Genomic DNA, 18,948 nt, shown 5'->3' on the forward strand with positions numbered 1-18,948 from the left:
TTCCACAGGGGACCCTGGGTCAGTCCAAGCCTCTGCCTCCAAATGGCAGTGGCTGGGCTTGTTCAGTCTCATTTGTTTAGGTGGAATTTAATCTCTCCCTAAGCTGAGAGTCTTCTGCCCCCTCCTGCCCTCTCTCTTGCTCTCATCAGCAGGAAAATGAGCTCTGGGAGCTTTCCCCCCAGTCCAGAAATCCAAGGTGAAGAATTTCATTAACAATCAAGAGGACATAATCAACATTCTAATAATTCCAGATCTGCACTCCCCCATTTTGCAGCCCCCCCAAAGTGCCCCCTTCCTCCCCACTCCACACCATTCCCGGCTCTCCCAGACACACTCACCTTGACCAAGAAATCTCATTTCCTCTCAAGCCAAATTTACTTTGCTATTAAATTCAACCTCTTACCTTCTGCCCTGATGATGAGGGGATGTGCTCCAAACTTCCTAGACTTCTCCTGCTTCTGAAAGAGATGTGAGTGGGAACAGTGGTGTCATGAGGGGTGGCTTCCCTTACACCTCCTGCAAGGCTCCAGGGTTGGCTGACACATTTTCCCCTAGGGACTCAGGGACTCCTTACTCCATTGCCGGGGGAAGCAGAACTTCCCCTGGTGGGGTGTGCGGGGAGAAGGAGGGCTCTGGTGATCTCTTCTTCAGGACTGCCCAGTGACCCCCTATCCCAGCACTTAGGAAGGTTTAGCCTATACCACCTTCTTCCTGTATGACCCTGGATAACTTAATCTTTCTGGGCTTCAGTTTCCTTACCTGTAAAATGCTCCGCTCAAGGTCACTGGGGGAAATGGAAGGAGATGTTTATTAGCACAGTGCCTGGTACAGAGCGGGGTAAATAAGAGCTGCCGCTAGAATTACAAGCATACTAGTGGTTATAGTGTCTTTTGCACTTGAATCCTGCAGCGTGGTACCCACCATCCTTTCTCTCACCTTGTTCCTTCCTCCATCCAGTTGGAATACAAGGAGTGCTTATTGATACAGTGAAGTGTGAAGTGAAGTGTGACTGATGAATCCGTTGAACAGGCCTTTCTGGTACGGTGTGGTCAGAGCTATGACAGGCAAAGTTCCGGGGGCTATGGGAACCCAAAGGGGGTGCCTGTGTGAGATCAGACAGTCTGGCAGGAGCTGACTAGTGTTGAGAGCGGAGGAATGAGGAGGAGTTTGCCTGGAGATGGTAAGTAGGAGGGACTGAGGGTGGAAAGTGTCAGGGCAGAGGCCTGGAGGTGAGAGCTCCTAGCTGAGCACTGCTTCTGTGGTCGTGCTGGGGGGCTGTCAGGAGCAGAGGTCAGCGGGGGAACCCCGGCCTTGTGAGCCATGAGGGGGAGTGTGGCTTTTATCCTGAGGGCAATGTGGAGCCGCTGAAGGACACTGAGGAGAGGAGCGACCTGAGTTTCTTAGAGAAACATCTATCTGGCTGCGGTGTGGGGACAAGATGGGAGTGGGACAAGGGCTGACATGGGGAGATGAGCAACAATGTGGATGGGGCCTGGGCCGGGGAAGGCTGTGGCAATGTGACAATGTGCATTACAGAGGCAATCCTGCTCAGGCCGGCACTGACGGACAGACAGGGGGTTGGAGATGATGGGTGGCTGGAGTGTGGCTTTGCCGGGGGTGGGGGCTAGTAGAGGCACAAGGACCGAGGGGAGAATGGCACCCTGCACCTCTGGGCCCTGGGTGGGGGGTTTATGTGGCCCAGGTCCTTATCTAGGAAGACACCTGAGGGAGACCGGGCTCAGAGCAGGAGCCCAAGAGTCTCAGGTCATCCTGGCCTGGCCCAGCTCAGTGCTTTATGCAGCTGGGGTCACAAGGATTCTAGGCTCAACAGAGGCTACAGCTGAAAGTTTAATTCTCTAATCTCTGAATCCTCCGGAAATCCCTTTCGGGACTTGAGCAGCCCTTAGGCATACTTCCTGATGGTGGCCCCATGGCAGGGCTAACGGCACCTCCCTTGTGCTTCACAAACACACACCACACCCTCTAGCCTGCGCCTGTGCGCGTGTGCACACACACAGAGACACAAACACACATAGTGTTCCAGGCTCCAGGATGAGCCCGGGGGAATGGGAGAATGGGAGGCGGGGCCCTTGAGCATCCAGAAGAGGAGGAGGCACAGGAGGAGGAGGACGGAAAAGAGGAACTGCAGGGGGCAGAAAAGATACTCCCAGCTTCAGTCTCCTGGGCTCAGGCAGAGATTCACCCTAGGGGACAGGGCAGGGGTGCTGTGCTGGAAGTGACAAAAAGCTCTCCCTCCTGGAGCTTCAGCGGGTCATCAAACTTCCAGACACCTTCCCTTCTAGCTGCTTCCTAGGGCTCACGGCTCTGGTGAGTCTGTGCCTCCCCAACCTCTGACCTTCCCCCTGAGGGGATGTGCAGCAGGTCTGGCTCTGTGTGTGTATGTGTGTGTGTGTATGTGTGTGTGTTCTGGGGAGAGGGAGACTATTTGGGGAAAAAGTTGAGGAAGGAGGAAAGTCTTGCCTCCCTTTGTACTGGGGACAGGAGAGGCTATTCCCACTTGTAGGGGAGGTAAGACAGATGCTTAGGCGCCTCCTGGAAGGTCTCCTACCCTCACCTCTGGCCCCCAATCTTTCCTCTGTATGGCAGCCATATCACCCTCTGGCCCCAAATCTTTCTACAGCTCCTCAGTGTCCTCAGAGTCAGGTCCAAACTCTCAAACATGACTGACAGGACCTCCGTCCACCCTTCGGGCCTCTACATTAACCTCCCCACCCCCTTAAAGCCTCCAGGTTTCCTCCCACTGTTGTTCCCTTTTTTGGTCTAGTCCCACACCCTACCCTTTTTCCTCATTCTTTAGGTCTCTGAAATCCTGAAGCAAATTTTCTCAGACCACCCCTCTAAGCTAGAAAAGATTCCACCTCTGGGCCCCGGGGCCTCCCTCCCCTGCCCCCCATAGCCTGTGGTTCCCCCATCCCAGCTCTGATCACTCTGTGTGGTAACTGTCTGGCCCTTTCCCTCTCAAGGCTGCGAGCTCTGTGAGGGCAGGAACTTGCCTTTCTAGAATCCTCAACGCCTGGCACCATGACTAGCAATGATTAGATAACAGTGGAAGAAAAACTCCAGGAGTTAGCAAAATGGTATTACCTTTCAGTCTAGAAGCCAGTTAGAGATCACCAAGATGAACCTCCTATTTTTGAGGCCCAGACTGTGGAAAGGATTTGCCCAAGGTCACAGAGAGGGAGTGTCTGAGCCGGGAGAAGAACTCAGGTGTTCTAACTACTGAGCTCTTGCCCTCCTATGGTGGCTCCTGGTTGGGGGGCCCGAGGGGGAGGCGGAGCAGGAACGCACAGGGGCATGCCACGGGGAGAAGGCTCAGTCCGAGGATCCCCCAGCTGCACTTACTGGGGGGGGCGGTGTGTGCTTGATTGGTGGGGCACGCCTCTCTGCTGCCCCACAGTGAGGGGACCCAGCTCCCTGGGGAGGAGCCCACTTAGGACTGGGTGACAGAGGTGCTGGGGAGCCGAGCTGGCCAGGACTTGGACTGGCAATTTACGTCATCTTAGGCCCCCTGGGGAAGCTCAGAGTGGGTACCCAGGGGGCGAGGCAGGCGCTGGGGAAGCAATCACAGGCTAATAGCCTCCCAGCCTGAGATGCAATTAGGGGCGAATTCCTAGGGCACCTGGAGGCAGCAGGAGGGGCAGTAGGTTGTTTGGAGTTGGGGGGTGGGGGCACACCTCTCCACTCTGCACTCAGGGTCAGAGCGGCCAGGATGGGGACACATGTTGGGTCAGGAGACCCTCCAGTACAAGGAAGGGTAGAGACAGAGGCAGGTAGTGAGGTGGGGAGGGGAGCTGCTGGGAGGTGAAGCACAATTGTGGAAGACTAAGTGGGGAGGGGTTCTTTCCCAGGACCCCATAGAACAGTCGAAGAGCCAAGCTCGGTGAATGAGAGCCTTAGCCTTCCTGAGCGGCGATTTCCTTCTTTGTAGGATAAGAATAATAACAGAATCTATCCCAGAGGGCTATTGGGAAAGTTGAGTGCGAAAAAGCCTGTAGAGTGCTTAGCTCAGACCCCAGCCCTTACGCAGGGCTCGGTGAGCCATGGTGATGACGATGATGACTGAAGGAGGGCTATCACATTCAGGGCATAAACGGACCCGGGCATCATGCAGCTCTGGGGTCACATCCTAGCTCCTCCACTTACCAGCTCCATGACTTTAGGCAAAAGACTAAGCCAGGGGTCTGTTATCTGTCAACAGAGCTAATATCTGGTGCCCAGGGATGGGTGAGGGGCAGGAGAGGATGCAAACTGCCTGGAAGCAGGTTCTCCCTGAATGGGAGCTCCCCGGGGCTGACGGCGGTCACTCCTAGACCCCAGGTCACTACCCCGAATCTTCTGCCCCTGAGACCACCAAGCAGCTCTCTCTGATTGTGACCTCAGGGGCTCCAGCAGGGGCCCGCCACCTCGCAAAGCTGGCTTCCTCCTGGAGCCTTGAGGGGCCAACAGGGACAGGTGACTGGGCTTTGGAGGAGAGTTCTATTTAGAAACTGCCATCAGATACACTGCCGCTGTGAGGCCCTGAGAACCTGCTGGACCAGTTCCGTCCTCCCTGAGCAGCAGCCCCAGGCCCAGCCTCAGCTCAGAGCAGAGGGGGAGGGGAGGGTGCGACATTCACATTCATCCTGAGTGGCCTTTCCTGAACACTCTATCTAAGTCCCCTGGTGTAATCCTCACAACCCTGGTATCATCCCTAGTTTGCAAATGGGTAAGTAGAGGTCAGAGAGATCTTGAAGTACGGGGCCCAAGTGCACATTCAGACTCAGGTTTGTTCCAGAGCCCAGGCTTTGATGGTCAGCCCAGCACTTCTGAACTGGAGGGAGAAGCTTGGAGATGACCTGTGCCACACACATTCCTCCAGGGGGGGACCCCTCCCCCCCAGTTCTGGAGGTCAGTAGGAATGTACAGTTGGGCAGTGTTAACAAGCCCTGGATTCAGACGCTGGAGGTCAGAGGACCCAGGGGTAAAGGGCCAGGCTGGCTGAAGTGGAGAGCAGTGCCCCCCACCCCCCATGAGATTATGGACTGGGCTATGGGTGCCCAAGGACACAGGATGGCCCCCAGCTCTGTGGCCCCTTTTCACCTGCCTCCCAGCCAGGGAATGAGTCCAGGTGCTTTGAGATAAAACAGGTCCAAACCTGCCGAGGTGGCTGCCTTGGGGTAAACACGAACCTGGATTTCCTGGTCCCTGGATGGCTCGGCATAGCTGGGCCCAAGGTTCTCCTCTCTGGTGGTGGAGAAGGTGGAAATCGGCAACCCCCTAGAGGTATTCTCAGGGCAAAGGTCTTCCTCCTCAGCTCCAGCACAGGCCCGCCGAGGGGAAGCCGCACTCCATCCTCAGGGTCCGGCTGAGGCCAGACATACAGCCCCCGTGTGGCAGCAGGAGCAGGGCCTTGAGTGGCCCTGAGTTCGCATCCCGGCCCTGCTACTTACCAGCTGTGTGGTCTGTAAAATGGGAATAATCACACCCGCCTCCACACAGATTCATACGGAACATTTGCAGGGAAAGCACGGGCATTCTACAATGGTTTGCCTCCTTTCCTCCCCAGCTCCCAAGGCTCGCTGGCAACCGAAATCCACCGTTAGCAACAGAGCCATCCCAAGACTCCCCTTTAAAAGGCACGGAGCCAGGAAGAGAGGGACGGCCATTAAGCCCATCTGAGATGAAGCAGGCCCAGAGCTCTCTGCCTTTCACAGCGGTGGGATGGAAATGATGATGGTGTCCTTGTTATTGAGTTACTGACACTTGAGAAAAGCAGGGCTGGCGAGGCCTTAGAGAGCAGATTCTGGTCCCACTCCGTTCTTTTAAAAAGGGGAAAGGCCGAGATGGGGAGCTGCCGGCCCCAGGCCACCCAGAGGGCCGGGGTCTAGTAGAGCCAGGCCGCAGTGGAGGTTGCCTGTGGTTTTGCTTCCTTCACATCAGGAGAGGCAGGTCCTGGGAGAAAGGCCCAGGCTACACTGGGAGGGGAAGGGCCCTGACCCGGAGGCCCTGCTCTTGGCCACTTCCCGAGCACCCGGAACTGTACCTGCCACACAGTGGACATCCAATAAGAATTTGTGGAATGAATGAATGAATGAATGCGGAGGTAGGAAGACAGGAGGGTGTCTCTGTGAGACTCAGGTCACCTTGACAAGGAGCCCTCAGGATGTCCTCAGGGCTGAGTCCACATGTCTACTAGGCCTGCTGCGCCTCCTCCGGATGGCAGCTACGGGGGGAGGGGAAGGGAGATTCCTCGGGGACAAGGCCTGGGGCCGCAGCTGAGGGATGGAGGGGAGGCAGCAGGAGAGTTAGTTGAAGGAGGCAGGGAGGCTGGGTGGCTTCTGCTGTGAGAGCTCATGAGGAGGAGTGCTGGGTGTCTGGGGCTGGAGGGGGGGCTTGGTGAAACTGGGGGGCGGCTGGGGGACCCTGAGTCACTTGCTCAGAGCCTGGGAAACCTGGGGGCCCTGCAGGCAAAGGCCCCCTCCGCTCCTCACAGGTCGACCAAACTCAGCTCTGGCTGCTCAGGGTCCTGTTGCCATGGAGACACGGAAGCCTCCCCAGAGAGCATTGGAGGCGCTGGGCGTGGCCTGCCCTCAGCGTGGTTTGAAGCCTGGGGTGGGGGCAGGGGTGCGGTCAGGACAGCGAGGGGGTGGGGGGGGGGTGGTCGGGAGGTTGGCCGGACCCGGTCGGGCACAACACCCACTGGCCTATATGCACCGTGGCAGACGCTGGGTTTAGAGTCCACGGCCCTGGGCTAGAGTCCCAATTACTAACTGGTGACCTTGGACAAGGGACCTCATATCGTTGACCTTCAGTTCCATCATCTTTAAAATGGGGTTATAATAGTCTCCCCGGGGTGGCTGTGCTGTTCACTTGAGCCTAAACGTGGGAAGCACAGTGCCAGAGCATAGTGAGACCCAGGAAGCGGTAACTATTAATTCTATAATTGGGGTTGGGGTTGGGGTTGGGACTCTGCAGGAGTCTGCCCCGAAGGCAGCAGGCCCCTGTCCTCAGCCTGCTCTTTGGCATTCCTGGCTGAGGCTGGAGAGAAGCCCCACTCGTTCTCCACACACACGGCCATCAGGAGTCGGGAGTTATGTCATCCTTTGAACATGGGCCTGGAGGCTCTGCCGCGGGCTCATCTGAAAGATAAATAATAACAACTTGAATAATTCACAGAATCTGTGTGAATAATTCACCAGGGCCTCCCAAGCACCAGCCGATTAGTCACCACAGACCCAGGCCCGGGTCCTGTCTGCCTCTGGTTTCCCCACCAGCCCTGGGGAGTGTGGCCTGGCCACAGGTGCAGGAGGTGGTGGGCCTGAAGGAAGGGTTGGAGGGGCCCTCCCACCCTCTCTCTCTGATAGAGACCCACGGCTGGGAAGCCAAAGGGGACTGTCCTAAAGTCCCTGGGCTAGCGAGATCCTGTAGCTGGCCATCACTGCTTCCCCCCTCTGGGCTGCATTTTGGAGAGGTGGAAGAAGGTGAGCCCCTTCCAGTTATATTTTAGTAACCAGTAGCCAGCCCAGCATAGCCCCGTGTCCACAGGGACTCCAGGTTTCGAGGTCTCTCAGTCCTGAAATCGATCCTGCAAAGCCCACACTGACCTGGCCTGTTTCTCCTGGGAGGTAGGATGCGGCAGGGGTTAAATGCCTCTGCTTGGGACTCAGACAGAGCTCAGTTCAACCTCCCAGTTACCTCCTGTGTGTCTTGGCCAAGTGGCTCGAACCTGCCAGGTCTCCATTTCCTTGTCTGTAAAATGGGGATTAAAAACCCCCACTTCGTAACATTGTTATTGTTCTGCAGGTGAAATGATGTCATGACCATCAATTGCTTAGTGCATTGCCTGGCACACAGTAAATGCTCGAAAACAGTAGCTGTTATAAGATACCCGTGTTCTTTCCCAAGATAGCATGGTGGGACTTCAGAGTAGGAAGAGGGCTGCTCAGATGTCGCAGATGTTCATACAAAACATCATCTGCAGGCCCAAGAGCTGGGCACAGACTGCTGGCCAATCCTGTCTGCTACCATGTGGGTGGCCCGTGAGGTCTTCCAAGTAGACGCTCCACTCAAACGCCCACGATTCTGTTTATCTGTTCCTCAGCACTTGTGGCAATTTGGGATTATTTTCTTAGTCACTTATTCACTTTTTGATTGTGTGCCTTCCCCACTAGACTGTGAACTCCATGAGGACAGGGACCTCATCTGTCTCGTTTACCAGTATCTCCCCAGGTCCTAGAATATTGCCTGGCACATAGTAGGTGCTCAGTAAATATTTGTCCATAAATGAATAGATTCATCAGCCTACTGGAAGAGAGCCTCCACCATTGGGGGGATCAGATGGGGCTCGGGGGCCAGAAGTTGGGTGTGCAGCTCGGAGTGGGGACAATGGTTTTGGGGCTGACCCCTGCCAGATTGGCTGCAGGGATGAGAAAATGCCTATCTCTCCCTGTCTCCCCCCCCACCCCAGGTCAGTCTTCCCCAGACCAACAGAACGAGGGACGCTTAATGGTGGCACCAGCTCGCTGCGCCTTCCCCAGTAATGATTTAATCGCTTGTTTAGAATTTCCTGTGGCATTAATGATCACTCCCCAGAACAGGGGGAAATAATTGGCTGTGTTCTCATGGTGAGCGAGCTCCCTGTTAGTAGGGAGCTGAGCCTGTTCTTCTGTAATCTTCTTCTCTCACCTGCCTGCCCCTCACTCGTAGGGTGATGGAGATGGATGAGCTCACGTGTACAGAGTTGCTGCGAAGCTACCGGGAGCCTGCAGGGCCTGGCTTGGGCTAGGACGCTGCAGGGACAGGGGGAGACTGAGGAAGAGATATGCAGGAATGCAGAGACTGATGGAGAAAGAGCAAGAGCCGAGAGACGGTGAGAGAATGATCCTGGGAATCAGCGTTCTCGGGCGAAGTGATCCCCAGGCTCAGCTCCTAACTTCCAGTTCTCCCAGCTGCCTGGCCCATGCTGTTTGGCTCAAGCTTCTGGGCATCGATATGTGTGCCCTCCTGTGTGTGTGAATGTGGACATGTCTAGTGCAGTGGTTCTCAAAGAGCGCTCCCCAGACCAGCAGCGGCAGAAGCAGTAGCCTTCGGGTTTGCTTGAAGTTCGAGTTCTAGGCCCCACCTCAGACCTACTGAACCAGAAATGCAGATGTGGGGCCTAGGGCCCTGATGAGCTTTTCAGACGGGCTCTGGTGCTCCCAAGTGTGAGATGCCCAGCTCTAACGTATGGAGAGCGTAGAGATGTGTGAACGGGTGTGTGTGCTGGCCGGCCACGTGCACATTCGTGTAAGGGGTCTGTGTGAGCATTTCGACCACTGTCCCCAGCCAGAGGCCAGAAAAGGAAAGGCCCAGGCAGAAACCAGATACCAATGTCGCCAGAGGACCCGGGGCTGCTCGCTTCCTGGGTGGCCGCAGTACCCCCTGCCTGGAGGGGGCTAAGCCAGGCCCACTGTCCCTGCCAGGCCCTCCTTAAAGTAGGCCCGGGAGCAGGATCTGCTGAGAGTTGCCGGCCTCAGTCCTGATACCTCAATGTGGCTCAAAGAAGGACCCGATCCCCGCTCCACTACTCCAGGCACTTGGAGTCCTAGGGACCTATCCCCACTTCACCCCTCCGCGAGCCTTTGCTGTTGGGCTCCAAGGAAGTGAATTTTCAGGGATTAAGCCATTTAGGGAGGACTATGCAGGGCTGGGGGAGGGGGGGATGAATTATCAGCTGAGAGCCAAAAGAGGCCGTATCCACCTGCAGGGGCAGCCGGCGATGTGGCACAATTTGGAGCTCGGCCCAAACATTTTATATTTCAGAAAGGAGGGGTGGGAGGCAGGGTGGGGTGAACGCAACCCCTGGAGGTTCTTAGGGTAGCTCTGGGGTGTGAGGGCATTGCAGGGGGAGGAGAGGGAAGGGACGGGTAAAGATAGGGGGTGGAGAAGGACAGGGCATAAGGAAGAAACGGGGGAAGCAGAGAGTAGGAAATGGGGGGCAGACTGAGAGAAGTAAGGGAGGAAGGTAGGGGGTGGGGGAGGGGCAAGAGAAGAGAACGGAGACACTCCCCATGGGGGAGAGGAGGGAAGGAGGGGTGGGGAGGTCCAGGCAGCCGGATACTGAGAGTGGTGATCCCATCGGCATCTATAGGGGGCAGGATGGAGGAAAGTCACTAAGGACTGGGGATGCCGGGTGCTCAGGGAAGAGGGGGCACGGGGGCCTCTCCCACCCTAGGCGAACCGGAAGAAAGGGGCGTGGGCATGAAACCCATTAAGAATCTGAAACAAATGAGAAAGTAAGCTGCTTGTTGAGTTTTGTATTTAACAAGGCAAACAAATGGAAGGAGTATGAATAATTAGGAAGTAATAAGACCTTGCAAAAATAGCTTTTTCTTTAAAAAAAAAAAAGGTAACAAAGAAAACACTCAGAAAACCAGAACATATGCAAATTGCCCATCTTGGGCAGGTGAGTGAGTCAGCAAGCCAAGACACCCAGCCCCTAACAGCCCAGCTGGGCCTGGGGATGTGGGGTGGGGGAGGTAGAAAGAACGGGGTGGGGAGAGGAATTGGCCAAATCCTGCCAGAGTAAGTTGGGAAGTTGAGATCACGTACCTTCCCCGTGCTTCCCGGCCTGCTGCTGTCTCTGCTGGAGCACCGGGGACCCATTTGGTGGGGACCATGGCAGTCCCCAGCAGTGAGGCTGACCTCACATGTCTAAGCCCAAACCCCAGCATCTCTCACTTCCTTTAATTACCAATGGGGACCCATCATCCATTAATTCCATGCAACCTTCCCTGAACTCCTTTCTATTTCCAGCTTGCGAAGACCCCTTGAGGGTAACAAATTCCTGAAGTTGGACAGCAGCTGTGTGAAGCAGGACTTCCCTTTAGAAATCCTAAACTAAGTAACTCTAACTTCAGAAGGGACCTCCTTGTTCTAGGCTAATGTTTCTTTATCAGTAACGGGAGGTTTGCGTCAACACTCCCCCACGCCCCGCCCCCACTGTTTCCACCAGTCCTTTTGTTCCCACATTCGAAATATTCTGAGCTTTGGGGTCAAATAGACTTGAGTCCAAATAGGGCTCTGCCACTTTCTACCTGTGTGACCTTTGAACAAGTCACTTATCATTCTGTCTTTAGTGTTTCCATCTGAAAAATGAGGAATAATTATACTGCCTCTTTCAAAGATCAGGACATGATGGAATAATGTAAGTCATCTGAAACGGTTCCCAGTTGGGGCGCCTGGGTGTCTCAGTCGGTTAAGCGTCTGCCTTGGGCTCAGGTGATGATCCCAGGGTCCTGGGATGGAGCCCCACACTAGGCTCCCTGCTCAGCGGGGAGCCTGCTTCTCCCTCTTCCTCTCCCTCTCTCCCTGCTTGTGTTCTCTCTCTCTCTGTCAAATTAAAAAAAAAAAATCTTTAAAAGGGTTCTCAGCACATCCTAAGTGGTAGCTCTGTGCCAGGCGCTGTTCTAGGCCTTAGTGGGAAAACAGTGAGCAAGATAGGGAGGCTGGCACCCTCAGGAAGCCTACATCCCAGGAGGATGTGGGGAGATGACCATAAGCCTGGAAACAAATCATTACAGTGATTCCATTCCAAGGAGTCATGGAACTCTGAGGACAATAAAGAGGTGATGGAAGGGTGGGGGACAGATGGCTGATCTGGGAAGGCCTCTCTGTTGAAATGACATTTGAGCTGAGAAGAAGCCAGATAAGTGGATCTGGGGGAAGAATTTGTGTCATTAGTCTCAGGATTTGCAAGTAGTTCAGGGCCACATCTTCTATATCCTGCGTGGTTTCATAGAATGTGACCCCCCACCCCTCATCCCACGCTGCTTCCTTCTCAGGTTTCCCCCTCTCTGTGCTCAGAGTCCCCCATGTCTGTTAATGGGTCCCAGGCCTGAGAAGTGGTGGAGGGAGCAGAGGGGCTGAGAGCTGCGCCCCCTCCTTCCTTCACTCCCTCAGTCCCACGCTGTCCCTCCCCTGCGTCTCTCCCCTTGCTGCCTGCCCAGGGTGATGGATGCCTCCTTCCCAGGGCTGAGTCATGTGCTGCCTCTTACAAGCTCTGGGCCAAGTCTCTGCCACCGCCTTCTTCCAGGCCCCTGCGGGGAGGCAGATTTATAGCGGGTTTCCCCAGGGACCTGCGCGCACCCTGCTTCATTCTCGCTCCGAGAGGCTGCGGGAGGGAGAAGAGGCAGCCATTCAGGCTCAGAGCCACTTTCTTCGGTGCACTCAAGCAGACCGAGGCCCGGAAGGGAGAAGGTGCTCCGAGGCTGCGCCAGCCCCGGCAATGGCTGAGCAGGGGGCTTGGGGCCAGAGCAGCAGACTCGGTGTCCAGTGCTCTTTTTCCTGGGCCACCAGACTGCCTGCCTCCATTTAGGGCTTTGTCAGGGCCTCTCTTTCTACAAATACTTACTGAGCCCCTTCTATGTCATAGGCACTGTGTGGGGCCCTAGGGGTCAATAATAAGTAGAAAGAATACATAGTCCCCGTTCTTCCTGGAGCTCATTGGCTGGTGGGCTAGACAGGGGCTCATCAACCAATCACTCACATGTAACCGAAGAGGAGCTTTTCTCACACAACAGCATTCCAGGGGAAGGGAACAGCAGCTACAAAGGGCCTGAGGTAGGAATGAGCCGGGCTTTGTTTGGGGAGCAGAAAGAAGGTCTGACGGCTGAAGTGAGGTGGGGGAATTGAATGATGGGGGAGACGGCTACAGGGGCAGATCATCAAGGTCTGTGTGTAGAGTGTAGACAGGTGTAGGTTGAAATGAGAAGGTGAGCTGATGAGCAAGGGGGTCAACACTGACTGCTCTCGGGAGCAGGGGGGGCTGTTTCTTAGAGTCACAGTGGATGGGACCAATGCACCCCACCCCTCTTAAGGGAGGGCCTGAATGAAAATCTGCCTGCTGTGTCCTTGCAGCCGAGATACAGGCCCAGACAGAGCCTGTCCCCTGACAATACGTAGTGCCTTTGGAGATTTCCTGGACCCCCCCCACCCAAGAGAAAGAAGCAGGCCGCACCTCTTAGGCGTAGTGATGAACAGGTGGTGTTTGGCAGGCATTTCCATGACTAGAGAGTGTTTCTGAGTTGGGGGGGCTGAGCCCCTCTGTCTTGGCCTCGTTTCTGGGGCTCATGCAGCCCCTCCCTAGGGCAGCCAGACTTGGGGGGTGGGGCTTCAGCAAGTGTGATCCAGCGAGGAGCTATTTCAAGCTGCCAGCAACTCGCCCCTTCTGTTCACGGCTCTGCCGCTCTGCGGGGGGGGGGGGGGGGGGGGGGGGCTGCCATCCTCACGCACCCACCACACCCACCGTGCCACAGGAACACAAGAACACAGCAGCCCAGTGCACCCACACAGAGACGGGGCGGGGGTGCCTTGTGCACCTCCGCAGCCTGCCAGGGAGTCCTGCTGCTTGTAGGACGGGGCTGATGAGACAGAAGTGGACCCTGGCCAGCCCCTCACTGCTCCCCCCCCCATCATGTTCCCATCCACAGCCCAGGAAGATAACCTAAATTTAGGTCACCCCCACCCACCCCCCATTGGCTACAAACGTAACCAATTAACGGCTTTCTGAGGGTGTTGGTGGAGGCCGGGGCATCCTCAGGTCCATGTGGGCCTGGACGTGCCTCTTGCCCTCTGGAAGTCTGTCCCAGGCCTTGGGGGGAGGAGCCATGAGCACCCAGCTCCATCACTCACACCTCCCAGGCTCGCACAGCAGGAGTTGTCTGTGGGGGCTCGGCGGGGTCTACAGGGGTTCAAAGCACAAGCCATGGAAACACACGGCCCCGGTGTGAATACAGGCAGGTGACTCAACATATCTGAGCCTCAGTTTCTTTCTTGGGGAAGTGGGGATAAAAGTAATGTTCACCTCATAGATAGTTGTGAAGATTTTCTTTGAATTAAAAGGGCACCGAGCTTCCCCATAGGCTAGCACAGAGTAAGCTCCCAGTAAGAGACGGCTTTTGCCAATATTACTACCACGCTATATTTTGAAATTGGCCTCCTGTCTCCAAATCCCACAGTGGCCCCCTCCCGGCCCCTGTGGATACAGACATGGGACGAAGTTCCTGCGGAAGAGAAGTGGCTGGCGAATTTGGCCCCGAGTTGACTGTATGTGCTTTCTGTGGCCTGGACACACACAGGCGCGGGGCACCTCGGGAGGTCCCAGCAGCACTGACTATGATGTGCCGGAGACTCTGTCTCTGCTCTGACCCTCACCAGCAGGACACGCAGCTCACAGACCCCAGGCTCAGGAACTGCCACGGACTCCTCAGGTGATCTGCTGATTCCACCAGGCCTGGGCAAGGGTGGAGGACTGGGGCTCTTCTTTCTGGACCAGACAGACAGGCAGACAGACAGGTCAACCTGAGATACAGTCTGTCCACCCTCAGGAACAGACCAAAGTGATGAGAAGATCTATAGGGGAATGTCCTAAATGGAAAGGGTCATTAGCAGCTCAAAACTGCTTGGGGGAGAGGAGAGATGGGCAAGCCTAGAGACTGAGAGCAGAAGGCTAGAAGCAGCAAAGGAGCAACAGGGGCAGAGAGGCCTGGCAGGGGGTGCCAGTGGGGAGATGGGGGAGGGACAGGCAAGAGGAGGCCCCAGGGAGCCCCATCCCATGGCCCTTCACGGCATCCAGTTCCTGATCCATCCCATAGCCCCTTTACCCACATTTACCATCCCCTAGTCCTTACCCAATGTCCTCTAACTCTACCCCAGGTCCCCTCCACCCCACCCAGAGTTCCCTTCTTCCCCCCAATACCCTCTTCTCTTATTCCTGCCCTTCACTGAAACTTCTTCCTTTTCACCCCAACCAGTTCACATCGTTGCATCCGGTGAACCCCACCCCCTTCCATTATCCGGCCCAGGTCTTCTGTCAAAGTCCCAGGACTCCATCTCCAGTTCAGCTCCCTTTTTTGGGTCCCCATCACCCCCTTCCGTCATCGTGTTCCGCAGCCAGCCGCCCGGGAGCTGAATCAGAGCCATAGAGCTAACATTTGCACACACGTCTCTCCAGATGACAGGCAAGATGGGCCTTCTGCCCTCGGCCCACACACACCCGTGCTCAGGAAGCAGAGAGAGCCAGGGCTGCACTCCACACGGGCTGGGGGGGCCCTTCCCTTCTGGAAAACTGGCCTGACCTGGCCCCTTGGGCCTTTGCTCCAGGCTGGGACTCACTGGTTAGGAAGCAGAAAAAAAGATGAGATGGAGAAAGACGTTGCGATTGGCAGAGAGAGGCAGCAAGAGAGTTCCTATCAGAGACAGGGACAGAGGAGGAAAACAGGGAAGAGGCAGGCCCGGCGACTGAATAGAGACAGACATCCAAGGGATGGAAACAAAGAGAAAGAGAGAAGGACTGAGAGGGGAATGCAGAGAGAAGGGAGCAGATGAGCAAAAGGACAGGGAGGCAGTGCAAGTGGGGGTGGGGAGGAAAGGGACCCCAAGACGGAAAGGAGCTGTCACCCAGGAGTGAGAGCTCAGACGCTGCCGGGAGCCCAAGCAAAGCCTGGGGGTGGGCGGGCTCGCAGGTGTTGAGGGAAAACAGAACCCAGGGCTTCCACAGAAGGATCTAGGGCTGCTCCCGGAGAGGGGGAGCAGAAGTGCTTCCCAGGCCCCCTGGGACTAGAGGCGAGTGGCCGGCAGGTGAGTCCAAAGGTAATGTGAGACCACGAAGCCCCTCGCCTGGCAGAGCCCAGACCCAGGAGCTCTGCTGCGAAGAGTCGGACTGATCCCAAGGGGGGGCCTCCTGATGCCAGCCCAACGGTCATTTGCTGACAGCATTGCTCCTGCCCGATCATATTCACGATGGCCACCATTTATCTGACCACCGACTACGTGCCAGATGTTTACATTCATCATCCCTTCAAATCCTTTCACGATAAACGCTTGCAAGACCACCCCCAGGGGTACTCCCATTTTACAGATGAGAAAACTGAGACTCAGAAACAGAAAGAACCTTGTCTAGATCTGTCTGTCTCCACCACATAATCTATGAGCCTCTGCTTTTCTAGCGGTACCATGCGATTTCATCTCTGCTCTAACATTTTGTGACTCGGCAGTTTTCCCAACACATACATGTGGGCGAACCCCAGGAGACATACATGAACAGGTGCTCCCAGAGGGTCCTTGGTATCTGTCCTTCATCTGGCCCTTGGTTTTCCCACCCCCAGTCCCAGCATCTCTTGCTCCCCCTCCGCAGTATCTCAGATCACCTCCTTCTAGCTCGGCAGTGAAGAACAAGGATGATGTCATTGCTTTTATTTAAAGAAAAGGGCTGAGCTGGAGCTTTAGGATGGGGGTCCACGTGGGAGCAGGAGCCAAGTGACTGGCCATCCCAGCTCCTGACCCAGCCTCTTCTGTCCCCCCAGCTGCCATCTGCGGAGCTGCTTCATGACCCGGCCCCATCCCCTGAGAAGCACCCCCGGGGAGGGCTCTGCTCGGCATGGGAGCAGTATGGGAGAGACCAATGGGTGAAGGAAAGAAGGTGACAGAATTCTGTGAGGACAGTGCATTTGTCATAGGGCGCTAGGGCCAAGGAACATGCTGCCGTTAAAGCCATACCGCAGGGGAAACTGAGGCTCCAGGACATTAAGTGAGTCATCCAAGGTGATTATCTATGCATGGCATCCCAGCAGGACGGTAGTGGGGAGGAGGATTAAGTGGGGGCACATACACGGTGGCTAGGTCTAAGTTCTTCCTCTTTCATCTCCAATGATCTGAGTCTAATCACCTGTTTCTCTCCAGCACACCTGAGGGGGGGCATCAGTGAGGAAAGAGCCCAGGAGTGGGATCAGCTCAGCTTTCCCTGGGCTCCCAGTTCCCTTCCAGGGCCTGTGCTCCCACCCATTCAGGACCTCTCAGCAGTATCTCTAACCCTTTCTGGCCGCAGCCTTACTCCCTTCTGGGAGGCCTCTTTTTGGGGGATGTGGAACATTTATGACCTCATTTAAATCTAGCAACATTGCTGAGAGGTTGGTACAACTATTATCATCCCCATTTTACAGCCAAAGCAACTGGGGCTCGGAAAGAGTGAGCAGCCTGCCCTCGCCACCCAGCTGGGAAGTGGCAGAGCCAGGTGCAAATCCAGGTCTGTCACGCCCCAAAGCCACTGTCCTCTGCTTCTTGCTGTTCTGCTGGCCTCTCCCTTGGCTTCCTCAAGAACCCCACAGCTTCCCTGTACTCCCCAATCCTCTAAGGAGGCTGAGGAGTCTACTAGGAGGCTTCGAGCCCCTCTTCTCTGCAACCTTGTCCCAGCAAAAAGCTCCAGAGCAGAAGGCTGGCACTACCATCTTCCGTTCCCCACTCCATTCCTGGGGTCCCTAAACCAGGCAGCTTTCAGTGAGCTCCTGCCAGAAGCAGGCGGAGATGCTTGTTCTATATTTTATTTCGCCACTAATTGCCTGCATTTAAAAGGCATCACAGTGCCACAGTCGTCCTCTGTTTCATGCGCTGATGCCTGTTTCTGCATGAAGGGACACTGGGGCAGGGGAACGGGTAGGAGAGGGGCCATGGTCTCCCCAATGACAGCTTTAAAAGCCTGACCCCGGCACTCAGAGCCCGAGGATGTCAGGTTGTCACCCTGAGAAGCGAGAGGGAGCATGCAGGGGCTGGGGCCTCTGCAGAAAGGAAGAGAGAGGTCGGGGCCCTGGCCAGGGCCAGGAAGGAGTGGGAGGGGGCACTCCATATCCCCACTCACCCCTAGGATGAGGGCCCAGCTGATGGAGCCCTACCCAGAGTGCCTTGGGTCTAGCTCTGCTCTCGAAGCTGGAGGACTCTGCAATAAAGCAGCTGCTTGAAAAAGGACGCAGCACAGTCCTCAGTCCCATCTGCTGTGGTCAGGAAGGAGACAATGCGTCAGCCTTGCCTTTGCCCAAGAGCAAGAGATGGGAGTTTAAGGAGGTGAGGGTAAGGGTGGGAAGGAGGAGGTAAGTGGATGAGATGGGTGGTAGATGGCAGGTAAGTTCTAAGACAGCCCCAGTCTTCCCACTTTGGGTTTTCCACCTACTGAGGAAGTGCATACGTTGGTCAGTGAAGAGAAAACTTGGTTCCCACCCTTTCCCGATCTAATCCTGAGCCAAACATCAGCTCTCACACTAACAGCAGACCTACTCACCCTCACCTCATCTCCAGCCCGAACTCCAACCCTCATCCCGACTACAACTTGGCCACCGATCCTGATCCCTGGCGTCAACATCAAGCCAAGGTCCACCCCGAATTCTTCCCCTAACAGTGATAACAATCCCAATCCCATCTCCAACTCCACCCCCCACCTACCTCCACTACCACCCCCCCACCCCACTCCTGCCCCATGAGTCCTCATTCTAGTTTCCACCTCTGGGGACGGGGGTCCCTGCCCCACCCTGCCTGCTTTTCCAGTCGTTACCTCTCATCCGACCCAGCCCTTTCTCCAGCCCAAGTTGACCTCCTAGCTGCACCTGCTGCCAGCCCCTCACCCTGGCGCTCCACCTGGCCCCTGGCTGGGTCCTGTGGCACGTGACAAGGTTGCTCGTGGGTTAGAGGACTGCCACCTTGAGCCAAGCCACCAAGCCAGAGGAACTGTGGGGTGGTGCCTCCCATGTCGCAGAGTGCTCTGGGTCCCAGCTCTGAGTGCTGGGGTCGGCCCGCCCCCCTGCTGTGTTCCGCTCTCAGCAACCGGCCTGATGACACCAGGACGCGGGCAGGGATGTGACAGTGCCCCCAGCTGAGGAGCCATGCTTCTCCTGAGAAATGGTGAGAAATTAGCACTCTGCGAGGCAGCCCCACCACCGCCACTCCTCACACCTCACTGGGTAATTGCTCCACGGCCCAAGGCTGAGCCTAATGGGCCGCCTGCTTCCAGCCGGCTGGACAATCAGGGAGAGCAGCCCCCAGGGTCTCCCACTGAAGGAGGGGCCCTGCGCTCTGCTAAAAGGAGGACATTTCCATCTGGCAGGAGAGAAGGGCGCTGTGAAAGCTTGGAATCCTGTAGCCACG

This window comes from Halichoerus grypus, chromosome 2 (genome assembly GCF_964656455.1).
Source record: "Halichoerus grypus chromosome 2, mHalGry1.hap1.1, whole genome shotgun sequence".
Taxonomy (NCBI): Eukaryota; Metazoa; Chordata; class Mammalia; order Carnivora; family Phocidae; genus Halichoerus; species Halichoerus grypus.